General features: G+C 40.8%; 1 long non-coding RNA gene across 1 annotated transcript; it reads right to left on the bottom strand.

Moving 5' to 3' along the window:
• Nucleotides 1-4,727: 4,727 nt before the first annotated feature.
• On the bottom strand, nt 4,728-5,570 carry LOC122457872. The gene is made up of 2 exons (XR_006277555.1): nt 5,321-5,570; nt 4,728-5,159 (listed from the first exon to the last, which is right to left on the bottom strand). It is a non-coding gene; the product is annotated as an uncharacterized LOC122457872 (long non-coding RNA).
• Between the last annotated feature and the right edge of the window lie 7,121 nt (nt 5,571-12,691).

Raw genomic sequence — 12,691 nt, forward strand, 5'->3', positions numbered from 1 at the left:
ACTGAAATGAGATCTTATATTACAGCCCACAGGAGACTAGACTATTATGTGCCATACCCATGTCTCTCTCTTCTTCTGTTACTTCCAACTGATGAGACCCAAGCTCAGAGCAGAAATTCTTCTTATTGTATCTTAAGTGCATGATCTTGCACTTTGTACTATTGAATTTTCTCCCATTTTTGTCACACCCGGCTTCAAGGTTGTCCAGATCTTCCTTTATAATATTCCAATTCTCTTCTGTATTGATGATACTGCCTAACTTTGTATCATCAGTAAATTTCATTAGTATATGACAAGGCCATTAATAAAAATACTGAATAAGTTTGGTTCCAGGAACAAACCTTGAGGAACTCATTAATAACCTCTCTCTAGTCCGATAGTTCATCTTTCCACATAATCTGCTGCCTTCTCCCCTGTAGCCAGTTCCTTATCCACCTTACAATTCTTGTACTAATCCCAATCTTCTCTAATTTAATTAATAATTTACCATGTGGTACAGTGCTAAATGCTTCACTGAAATCCACGTATATTAGTTTTACTGCATTTCCTTTATCTAAAAAATGAATTAGATTCTCAAGGAATGAAATCAGATTAATCTGTTATGATCTACCTTTGGAAAACCCTTTACCATTTATTTCCATGAATTTACTTAGTCTTTCCTTCACAATTTGTTCTAAACTCTTGCATACTACTGAGGTCAGTCTACTAATTCTGCAATTGCCGGGATGACTTTTTCCCTTTCTCCAGTCATATTGTATTACCCCATCCTTTTTGGGTCAATTCAGACCAGTGAGAGGTTGTGCCACCACCTTTCCTGTAATTCTGGGTGTCTTAAATGCTCTGCTGCCATGGATCATCGCCTGACACCAACAGCCAAACATACAGAATCCTGAGTATGTGTGTGCTATGAAGCCCTGGTTCAGTACTCTGATCCCAGCAGCCTGCCTACAACACAAAAGCCCCACCCTGGTCTCCACCAACCTTTGTTACTAGTGACACCAACACACCCCAAATTTCCCATAATTTCCCCCAAACCATCTCCCCTGATGTGCCTAGCTCTCTCCTGAAACACTCAGCAAATAAATAAGGTTTGTTGCTCCTTTAAAAAGACAAATCACAGCTCATTACTTTAAATGGAGTAAATAGTCACTGCAATTCAGACACAACAGTGGGTTGATTCAGATTAAAATAACACAAGTTTATTAACAAAAAGAGGTTTTAAGTGAGTTCAAGTGTAAGGGATACAGAAAAACTGGTTACAAGCAAATAAAAGTAAAATACACTTTCTAATGGCTAAGACTTAACTCAACAAGCCACAGCCTTGGTTCAAGGTAGATTTCTTATCAATCTTATTCTTCCCAGCCATGGCTGATGTTTTCTCAGTCAGAACCTTCTACAGAAGTACAAAGTGCTGATTTCCCTTGTCTTCCTAGGTGAAATATGCCAAAATGGCTCTCTGTTCCCCCTTATATCTGTCAGAGTTCACTGACTATTTCAAGAGGCAGGATGACCTCATGCTGTTCTTACATTTATTTGGGGATTGGTCCTGCTTTGAGCAGGGGGCTGGACTAGATGACCTCCTGCGGTCCCTTCCAACCCTGATATTCTGTGATTCTCTTCCTGTGGACTTCTAATCCCTCTGTTGATTCGTATGTAAATAGGGCTTCCATTATTTTGATTCCACCACACTTAATTTACAGAGGAGATAGATAGATAGCCACCTTCCCTCCCATCTGGGAAAAACCTGTTTCTTTCCCTTTGTTTGGTCACAGAGTTTAAAGCATAATATTAGTGAGTTTCCAAAATTCTTCATACAGTGTGAACACATGCATTTCACAATTATATAACTCACAGCATGTCACCAGTTTACATATGATACTTTACATGACCCATTTTAGATACATTATGACAACAGTGAGTAGGGGTATGCAGGGCGGATCAGAGCAACTGAAGCTCACTGCTACATACCAGAGCATCCCTTGCCATCTGGCATTGGAGTGCTCTTAGGGTCACAACTTTCAAATGGATAGATTTATTAAAAACCCTTGCTACTGGACAAGCAATCTCATGTGCCAGTTCTTTCAATATTTTGGAATGGAAATTACTCAGTCTCCCTGATTTGAGCACATAAAAACTTTAAGTTTTTCTTCCACCTCATTTGTGGTACTTTCCATTTCTAGACACTCATTTCCATCAGCTCTCCTGCCTTCATGTTCATGTTCCATATTATCATCCTTATTGAAAACTGATGCAAAATATTCACTTAGTGTTTGGGTCATACCTAAATTATTTTCATCTCTTTCCCATTCACATTGTATTGTGGACCAACCTCAGCCTTCCTTATTATCTTTTTATTTATATAACTTAAAATCCTCTTATTATTTATTTTAAATTTCCTTGGCAAAAACTAGTTCAGCTTGAATTTTAGCAATTCTTTCTTTATTCCAACATTTTCTAGCCTCCAAGATATAGATTTATTGGCTGATCAGTCTTTTTTTTCCATTCCCTCTGCTTACTCCTAGTAACCCCTTGGAGATTATTATTGACTCAGCTGAGTCTGGAGCCCTTTCCTGCAAGATTTTCCCCCAAATTTCAGATAGTTTATGCATAGTTGATTTAAAGAAATGCCAAGCCTCCTCCACATTTAAGTGCTTGAGCTCTTCAGGCCAGATGACTTCTTTCTCTAATTCCCTAAATTTCCCAAAGTCAACCCTATTGAAAATCTATAGGTGATGATCTGGTTTATATTATCCTTCCATCTAATTTAAACTGAATCAACTTGTGTCATTCAATCCAAGATTATTTCCTATGGACCAGTTCTTCTATGATGTCCTCACTACTTACCAAAACCATCTCTAAAATTGTACTCTCTCTTATTGGTTCTGTGATGATTTGCTGAAGAAAATTGTCATCTATCACATCCAGGAATAACTGAGCCTTACTAGAATTAGTAGCAGTTATTCTCCAGTCTATATCCATTGATCTAAAGCCTCCCATTATGACACAATTCCTGATAGTATTTCTGTCTCTAATAATAAGAAAGAGATTTCTATCCATATCTAAATCTGACTTGGGAGGTCTATAGCAGACACCTAACTCTATCCTAACAAGAAAAGCAGTACTTGTGGCACCTTAGAGACTAACAAATTTATTAGAGCATAAGCTTTCGTGAGCTACAGCTCACTTCATCGGATGCACGAAAGCTTATGCTCTAATAAATTTGTTAGTCTCTAAGGTGCCACAAGCACTGCTTTTCTTTTTGCGAATACAGACTAACACGGCTGCTACTCTGAAATCTATCCTAACAGAACCTCTTTTACAGTCCTTCCCCAAAGTGATTTTGACCCAAACCAATTCTGTTTTGTCCTTATTATCACTTCTTATTTCTTCACAATTTATCACTTGATTGATGTACAATGCTACTCCACCAAATTTACCTTTATTCCTTTTCCTCCTAAACAGCATATACCCTCCACTACCTGTATTCCAGTCATAAGTGCTATTCCATCATGTTTCTGTAATCCCTATAATATTGGGTTTAAGCTCCTCTACAAGTAGTTCCAAATCCTCCATTTTATTGCCAAGACTCCTTGCAGTCATGTAGAAGTGCTTCAGTTATTTCCCTTGTACCTCTCCCAGGTTTCTAGACAGATTAGGTAGAGTCCTTTCACTAACTGTAAGACCACTCCAATCAATATGTGTACTTTCTTTCTCCTTGCTGTCAATACACTATATTCTTACCTTCTGCTGTTCCATTATCCCTTACCGTATCTCAATTTAGCTGATTTGCCTTATCCTATGTATTGAAGCCAGGCCAGAAGATTTCTTGAGTCTCTCCCAAATTTCTCCACCCACCTCCTTTTTATCAATCATGCCAGCCTTGATCCCAGAATGTTAATACCCCAGGATCTTAAGTAGAGCCCATCTGTCAAGAAGAGTCTTCTTTCTGTGAATCCATACCATGATCAATCATCCCAAAACTATCTTTTTAGCACAAATACTTGAGCCATCTCTTGATCTTCATTATCTTGTTACACCTTCTCCTTCCTTCTTGAGGGACAAGAAGTTTTCTGCTGAAACATCTCCCAAGCTTCCACTTCTTTAAGTAACTTACCCAGATGAGTCTAGTTGATCGTGATACATTCCAGTGGGAATCTGGTAGTATTATTCATCCTGACATGCAGCACAATCATTGGATTTTTTCCTGCTCCCATCAGGATCCTTTTTCAGCCTCATACCTACATCTCACATGTTTGTTTCTGGTGGACAGCACACTGTTCATTTCTCTAGATCTGCCCTGTCGACAGGTCTGTCAATTCTTCTGAGTATAGAGTCCCCCATCATATAAATAAAAAGAAAAGGAGTACTTGTGGCACCTTAGAGATTAACAAATTTATTAGAGCATAAGCTTTCATGAGCTACAGATCACTTCATCCGATGAAGTGAGCTGTAGCTCATGAAAGCTTATGCTCTAATAAATTTGTTAGTCTCTAAGGTGCCACAAGTACTCCTTTTCTTTTTGCGAATACAGACTAACACGGCTGCTACTCTGAAACCTGTCATCATATAAATGTGTCTCTTCCTGATGTTGGTATGCATCCATCTTATGTTCTCTCTTGCAGCCTCATGTGCATCATCCTCATTTTTCCTTGGACTCCAGTCCCTGGCTCTCTCTATTATCTCTTTATATCTTCTGCAGGGACTGTCTTTCCTTCCTTTTTTTTTCTTGTCTCTCCATCTTCTGCCTATTTCTCCTCCTCGTTCCCCAGGGCAGCAAACGTCTTACTCAACTTGATTTCACCACCACTAACTGATCTCTTGCTTTGGCTTGTCCTTCTGGTCAGATTCTTCCATGGATCACCCTCCTTTTCTGACAATCCACCCTCCAGATCCTGTTGTTCAGCAGGTATGCAGTAATCTTGAGTTGTCAGTACCACCTCCTCTCTCCTCTCCTGCATTATATCTTCACAATTCTAAGCTCCTATTTTTGATTCCAGAGACTATGGACAGAGATTTATGTTTATTTTTAAGAATGATACTCAACAAGTGTGCTCCTCCCAAAGTGGTTTTACAACATATGAGAATGTTTCAGCCCAGCCCACCCCACCCCCAAATCCTATATATATTGGATCACTATTAACAATAGCTGTTTTTAAACACTGTTTTAACTTAAAAAAGAAAAGGAGTACTTGTGGCACCTTAGAAATGAGCTGTAGCTCACGAAAGCTTATGCTCAAATAAATTTGTTAGTCTTTAAGGTGCCACAAGTACTCCTTTTCTATTTTGCTAATACAGACCAACATGGCTGCTACTCTGAAACCTGTTTTAACTTACAGGGACAAGGATCAACTGTGTGAATCACTACATTGTTTTGTACATTATTATGGAAAACAGGACATAGAGGGGTCAATTTCACCAGCAATGATTTTGGAATACATCAAGCAAACACGCTTTGCTGGCTCTGAATCTTTTTTCTCCCTCAGCTTTCTCTACCTCCATCTGTGGATTGCCTAAACAGTCATCATAAAAGTTTGCAATAGTCAAAGTCATACAGAATACTCCCCATGAGATGTTTGCCAGCACTTATGTAGGAGTAACTGCTGTCTTTGTAATCAAGGAAGCTTACTGAGTTCAAGTACCCATTTGTCATACCATTAAATCTGTGCCCAATTTAATACAGAGGAAAGCAGCATTATGAGGGGAGCTCATTGCTGAATTAAACTCAAACTGTTGTCCACTGTTCATTTGCTATAGTACATAGGTTCCTGGTGACATTCAGCTAATGAATTTTCTTGATGATTAAATACCCGTTATACGTTGCCATTGTAATGGAAATGTATTAGCTTCTGTTACAAGTGCGGTGATTGTGTAAAGGGTCATTACAACAAGTGAGCTGGGTTTGTCTTTTTCTTTATTTTTTTTTCTTCTTTCATTTTTTACAAAGTCAAAGGAAAACAGAGTTTTGGGAAAATATCACTGAAATCCAACCAACTGCTAAAACACAAATCCTGCTCTGTGGAAAAGTACAATTTATTTAGATGCAGCTTTTTATTAGTTGTAGAATTAATAGTAAAGTAGAATGCAGATATGGACATAAAGTAGACGCTACACAGAGTTTGATTTTCATTATAGTTCTAAAAACATACGACACAATTTAGGACAAAGCCTTTTTTCCCCAATCATATCCATGTTGTAGCCATTTTCCTCTCAGAAAATGCTTCAGAATTCAATGTGATTTTTTTACCCTTCCTCCCCCCATTTTCAGTACAGCTCACAATATAGGAGTCTTCTGTAGCTGCTTAAACTGTACTGACACCTTGTGGCATTGAATCAGTAAGATACAGGACAGAAGACACTAAATCTTCATAAGACACAAATAAGTGACCTTCTCTAACTATTTGTCTTTATGCAAAAGCTGGTATCTTCCAGCTTAAAGTTTCTAGGGTAGACTAGTGTTTGTTTGTTTGTGAAAAAAGGATGGAAATTGTGTGTGTGTGTGTGTGTGTGTGTGTGTGTGTGTAGTGCAGCATAAACATAGCAGCATGTGGATTCAGATTTATTTACCATTTCAGATTTAGGATATTAATGTGATAAATTATTATTTATAATATTACATTGGCACTTAGAGGGCCCAGTCAGGAAAGCAGATATTCATTGGGCTAGATTCTATGAGCTCAGGGGTTATGTGAGAAGAACTTTCAAAAATTCTGATCTTTCATGACAGAACAAGGATTTGCCTTGTAAAAACTAAACTATGTACTTAAAACCTGTTCACTAATAGGAGGTCTTTGTGTATGCATGCCCATCAAGAGAAGAATACCCCTAATTTCCTAGCTGGTGTCTTATTACCTTGGCAACAGCAAAGCTGTAATAATAAGTTTAAGAATTTTAATCACTGAAAATAAAGATAAGAGAGTGGCAGTAATCAACAGTGAATAAAGATATCCTAGTGAAAGGCCATGTAAAAAACTATTCTTTTGTAAATTAGGCTCTTGAATTCAAAGGGTTTTTAATCAGTCATGCAATCAGTATTTTGTTCCTCTATTTTCAAAAGAATAGGAAGTAATTTAAGAGGATCCATGGGAGGTATAACAAAAAGCAAAATATTCCTGTATAAAAAAGGTTTGAAGCAGAAGAAACTATATATCATATCTTTCCAGCCATTGTATTCTTTCACTTACTGCATGTGCGAAACTCCTGTTAACACTAATGGATGTTATATACATGCATCAAGAGGAACTACAGCTGTTTGGGGAGCCAATAGGATATAAGCATGTGCTTAAGTGCTCAAATGAATTGGACTATTGAGACGTATGATATCTAGATAAGGTACTTATTGCCCTCCATCACCATAGTATCTGAGCACTTCACAGTCTTTAAGGTATTGATCCTCTCAACACCCCTGTGAAGTAGTACTATTATCCCCATTTTACACATGAGGCACAGAGAGGCTAAGAGACTTGCCCAAGGTCACACAGGAAGTCTGTGGTGGAGCACAGAATTGATCCCAGGTTTCCCACGCGCTAGACTAGTATCTGCCTCTCTATTAGCTATTAAATTATAATCTAATTGATTGCTTTTCCTTCATTGACTCTACCTGTAGAACTGTTTAGTACATGATTCACAGGTTACTACATTATTCAGGGCTTACATAAATGCAGAAGAATTGGGGAAAAAATTATGGAGAAGGAAAAAAAAAGAGGAACAAAATACTGATTGCATGCAAAATAAAACTGCTTAATGTTTAAGCTGGAGCTGGGAAATGACAAAAGTACTGATTGTTTTCACTTTAACTTCACACTTTGTTCACTTCAGCTATGCTTGCAGTCCTCGTTTTTTTATTTCTGTCAGCATTTGAGAGATTACATTTTATTCATATGATACTGGCAGACAGCAAATTTTAATCACACCCACTTGAATATTTACATCCAGAAATGGCTATGAAAGACTTCTATTTACCCAATCAGAGAACAAAAATTATACCATGTGACCAATCAAAATAACCAATACAACTCAAATTTCAAACATTAAACATCTTATTATCTCTCCATAGTACCATCCACCAACCTGTGTTGATTAGACTTTTTCAGAAAATCAGACCTGCTGTAAAAGAATTCTCCAGGGCCACTGGAAAGATGCTCTCTCTAAGTGAATGGAATCTGGAGAAGTCAATGCCTATGATGGAGAAGATTATCTTTTAAAGAATAATAACTTGGAAGTATTATTTTGTCCTCAGAACTTCCATAAGAAATCACAGCCTATAAATACCATCTACCAAGGCACAGATACATTACCTTTCTCCATCAATTAGCCCACTTTCCTCTCTTCATGGGCAGCAGGTGAAGCTTCTTACTGAGGTGAAGCTTCTTACAGCCTGCCCAACCTTCTCCAGACAAGTCCCCACCTCTTCTGGCTCACTCCTCCTCCCCCATGGCCCCATCCAGGGCAGGAGGGAGGGCTGAGAGCTTGGCTCCATTCGGGGTCGAGCTCTCAACTTCAGCTGGGACCTCTGCGGAGCTCTCTCAGCCCGGGCTGGAGCACTGAGCCCGGAGTCCCTCCCCTGTTCCACAGCCCCGCCAGCAGCCCCACCCCATTCTGCCCTTTCCCCTGCAGCCCCGCCCCCATTCCACCCAAAACCTTGCCCATTGATCCGCCGCTTCCCCTGTGGCCCTGCTCCTCTGTCCCCACGCCGACTCTCCCCCCCAAGGCCTTGCGCCCTGCTCGCCCCTGCCCCTTGTGGCCCTGAGACCTGAAAAGCTCTGTGACGGGGCCACAGTGGAGAGCAAGAGCTCATCCAGCCCCAGGGCTGTGGTGGGGGGAGATTTTTCCAGGGGACTCAAATTCACCATCTATCTTTCTGCCTCTTTTCTGGTCCTCTACTCTTCCCCCTTCTCACTGTTTCTTTTCTTTTCTTTTCTTTTCTTTTCTTTTCTTTTCTTTTCTTTTCTTTTCTTTTCTTTTCTTTTCTTTTTTCCTATTCTTACTGTTATTCCATCTCTAGGTTCCCACTTGAGCAACACACCAAATAGCAAATAGTAAACAAAGACAACAGTGTGCTACACCGCTAATATCTTTTTTTCTTGCAAATATGTACATACATTTTTTTTGCTATTCCAGTATGTTAAGAATGTTTGTTTATAATTGATTATTGTTACTTCACCTACAAGGCACTAATATCTTAAAATAGAGTATTTGATACCCACAGTGTACTCCTTATGATCAACATTTTTCAAAAGAAATTGAGTAATGCTGAACAACAATTACATTTGAGCAAATTTTTATCTCAGTGTAGACATTTTCGCCTACATTTCAAATGCGGCTAATGATCTGAGGTGCTCAATTTCAGACACATTGACGGGCATAGTTTTCAGACGGTGCTGAGCACCCACTCCTCTGAAAATCAGGCTCCTTCAATATACTTCAAGATGGGAACCGCAAAATTGAGACACCCTAAGATCACTAGTCACTTTTGAAAATATTGGCCTCTGTGAACAAAACAATTAACTAACTTGGTCTAATAAATTCTTCACTGTCATCATTCACTCATCTTTAATCCCAACTACACTAAAGAATCATAAAAATGGGAGATGGAAAAAACTACCATCTTATCCATATCTCTATCCTCGCAGAATTGTTCAGACTAGGAATGACAAAAATTACACAGCTATAAACCTCTAAAGACTTGAGTAAAGGGGAGGGGTGTAGACTAACAGGAGACCCAGCTCCACACTGAAGAGACAAGTAATTTCAAGTACCTATGAATTAAGAAATTAGAGGTCTTTCAGAGAAGTGGTTTCCTCTGCAAGAAAGTAGAGGCTAAAAGCCAGGAGGGAAAGATTTTTTGCATTGCAAGGCAGCCATACCCAACCTATTCAAGCTCAGCTTGTGTCTTGGAATCATGTGGCCTTTAATGTGTTTGAAGTAGGTTCTTAGGAGAAAAATAAAATCTGCGTTGAGGAGGAAAAAAAAAAAACCCTTAATCTATTTTAGACTTCCAAAGTGTTCCGGAATTGATAGGATATTTTTTTCTCCTCCTTTATTTCATGCTGAGGAAAACTTTCAAATATTTCCACTTTCATCATAAATCCCTTCACAACTTTCATATCTCACATGCATGTTTATTAACTCTTAAAGATACTGGGTCCCACACAGCTTATCTTTGTCTTGTTCTGACAGAGAAATCCATAATCCTGTGTTTATGACACTGTGACTCTTATAGCCAGATTTTGTGCAATACTGAATGCATCTTCAGTGACCAGTGAAGTCTGGAGGATGGAATGGATTACCTGGAGGATGGCATGGATTGCACCCTCAGAAAGTTTGCAGATGACACTAAACTGGGAAGAGTGGTAGATGCACTGGAAGGTAGGGACAGGACTGGTGTAACCACTAGGCAAACTAGGTGGCTGCCTAGGGCACCAAGATTTGGGGGCATCAAAAAGCGGTGCCCAAATTTTTTTTTTACACTATTGCTTAGGGGCAGGTACCTGTTAGTCTCCAGCACTCGGGCCACGCCAGGGCCAGCAGCCTCTTCACCTTGGAGTCTCCCCCGCTTGCCCGGGGGCCACTTCTCCTCTCAGGCTCCCCGGCTGCGGCAGGGGCAGGCGGGGAGCATAGGTGCTCTGGGCTCGGGCTGCCTGGCTCCCCCTGAGCGGCGCCCGGTTCCTGCTGCTCTCGGCTGGCAGGTGCGGGGCCCCAGCCAAGCCCAGCCCCTTGCATCTCCTCCATGGCGGCGACCCCTGCCCACGTCCTCCCAGGTGGGTGTGGTGGCAGCGGCCGGGGAGCCTGATAAGAGTGGCCCCTGGGCAAGCGGGGGAGACTCTGAGGTGAAGAGGCTGTTGGCCCTGGCATGGCCCGAGTGCTGGAGACTAACAGGTACCTGCCCCTTCCCCATCCCGGCACTGCCTGCCCCCCAGTTCATTGAGTGTTACCTGCCCCACCAGCCTCAGTACCCTGCCCCATACTGTCAGCCACCCCAAGCTCACTGTGACACCAACACCCCTTGGAAAGGGCCCCCTGATCTTCACAAACAGCTGTCACTGCAGGCCTGATAAACTCACTGCACCCACACATGTCTTACAGGGCACTTATCCACAAAGAGGAACATGGAAGGGATCTACACAAGGCTGGTAACTTGTCAAAAGTGAGAATCTTTGCGAGATGTGTGCATGGGTAATATTGAAGGAATAATATATTTACCTTAAAAGTCTGCTTTACAGACTTGGAGTAGAAATTAGTCACCAGGGGATAATGGCCCTTTGAAGCAAGGGGGATTTGTCACCCTGCCTAACCTGGCTGGTGATGCAATGCAAGGCTCAGTTGTTTAGCTTTGCACAATAGTAAGACTTTGAATGGGATACCATCAGAGGCAATGGCAAACAATTGAAACGCCTTAAAGGTAAAAAAGAAACATTACAACAGCCCTTACCCATTCTGACAGGCTGTTTATAATGCTAAGTTTATTAGTTTTTGGAGGTTGTCAGGGGTGGGGGAGGGGTGGAAGAGGGGGGCGCAAGATGGAAGTTTCACCTATGGAACAGAATATCCTTGCACTGGCCCTGGGTAGGGATAGGATACAGAGGGACCTAGACAAATTAGAGGATTAGGCCAAAAGAAGTCTGATGAGGTTCAACAAGGACAAGTGCACAGTCCTGCACTTAGGTCAGAAGAATCCCATGCACTGCTACAGACTAAGGACCGAGCAGCTAGGCAGCAATTCTGCAGAAAAGGACCTAGGAGTAACAGTGGATGAAAAGCTGGATATGAGTCAACGGTGTGCCCTTGTTGCCAAGAAGACTAACAGCATTTTTGGCTGTATAAGTAGGAGCATTGTCAGCAGATCAAGGGACGTGATCATTCTCCTCTATTCGACATTGGAGAGGCCTCATCTGGAGTACTGTGTCCAGTTTTGGGCCCCAGGAAGTGGAAAAATTGGAAAGAGTCCAGCGAAGGGCAACAAAAATTATTAGGGGGCTGGAGCACATGAGTTATGAGGAGAAGCTGAGGGAACTGGGATTATTTAGTCTGCAGAAGAGAAGAATGAGGGGGGATTTGATAGCTGCTCTCAACTACCTGAAAGGGGGTTTCTAAAAGGGTGGATCTAGACTGTTCTCAGTGGTAGCAGATGACAGAACGAGGAGTAATGGTCTAAAAATGCAGTGGGGGAGGTTTAGGTTGGATATTAGGAAAAACTTTTTCACTAGGAGGGTGGTGAAGCACTGGAATGGGTTACCTAGGGAAGTGGTGGAATCTCCATCCTTAGAGGTTTTTAAGGTCAGGCTTGACAAAGCCCTGGCTGGGATGATTTAGTTGGGGTTGGTTCTGCTTTGAGCAGGGGGTTGGACTAGATGACCTCCTGAAGTCCCTTTCAATCCTGTTATTCTATGATTCTATGAATAGGAGAGTTGAAAGCCTTCAGCACCTATCAGAATGCAGGCAGTGATCACAGGTTTTTGACTTGAATCCAGAATCAAAGTGAAAGTGGAACTGAGGTTATTAAATATATGGTGTATGATGTATACTATGCAGTTTTACAGTGGTTCAAGAACATGAATTGTATAAATATTAATGCCTTTATTATTGAATAAGTTAAAATCCCATTTTAAGGATGTTTCTATAAAGTGTAAATCAAGTCAGTTAAAAAAAAAAGTAATATTTGCAAGCCTGACCAAGATAAAGGCTCAGGTAGTAT

Source organism: Dermochelys coriacea, chromosome 1 (assembly GCF_009764565.3).
Source record: "Dermochelys coriacea isolate rDerCor1 chromosome 1, rDerCor1.pri.v4, whole genome shotgun sequence".
Lineage (NCBI taxonomy): Eukaryota > Metazoa > Chordata > Testudines > Dermochelyidae > Dermochelys > Dermochelys coriacea.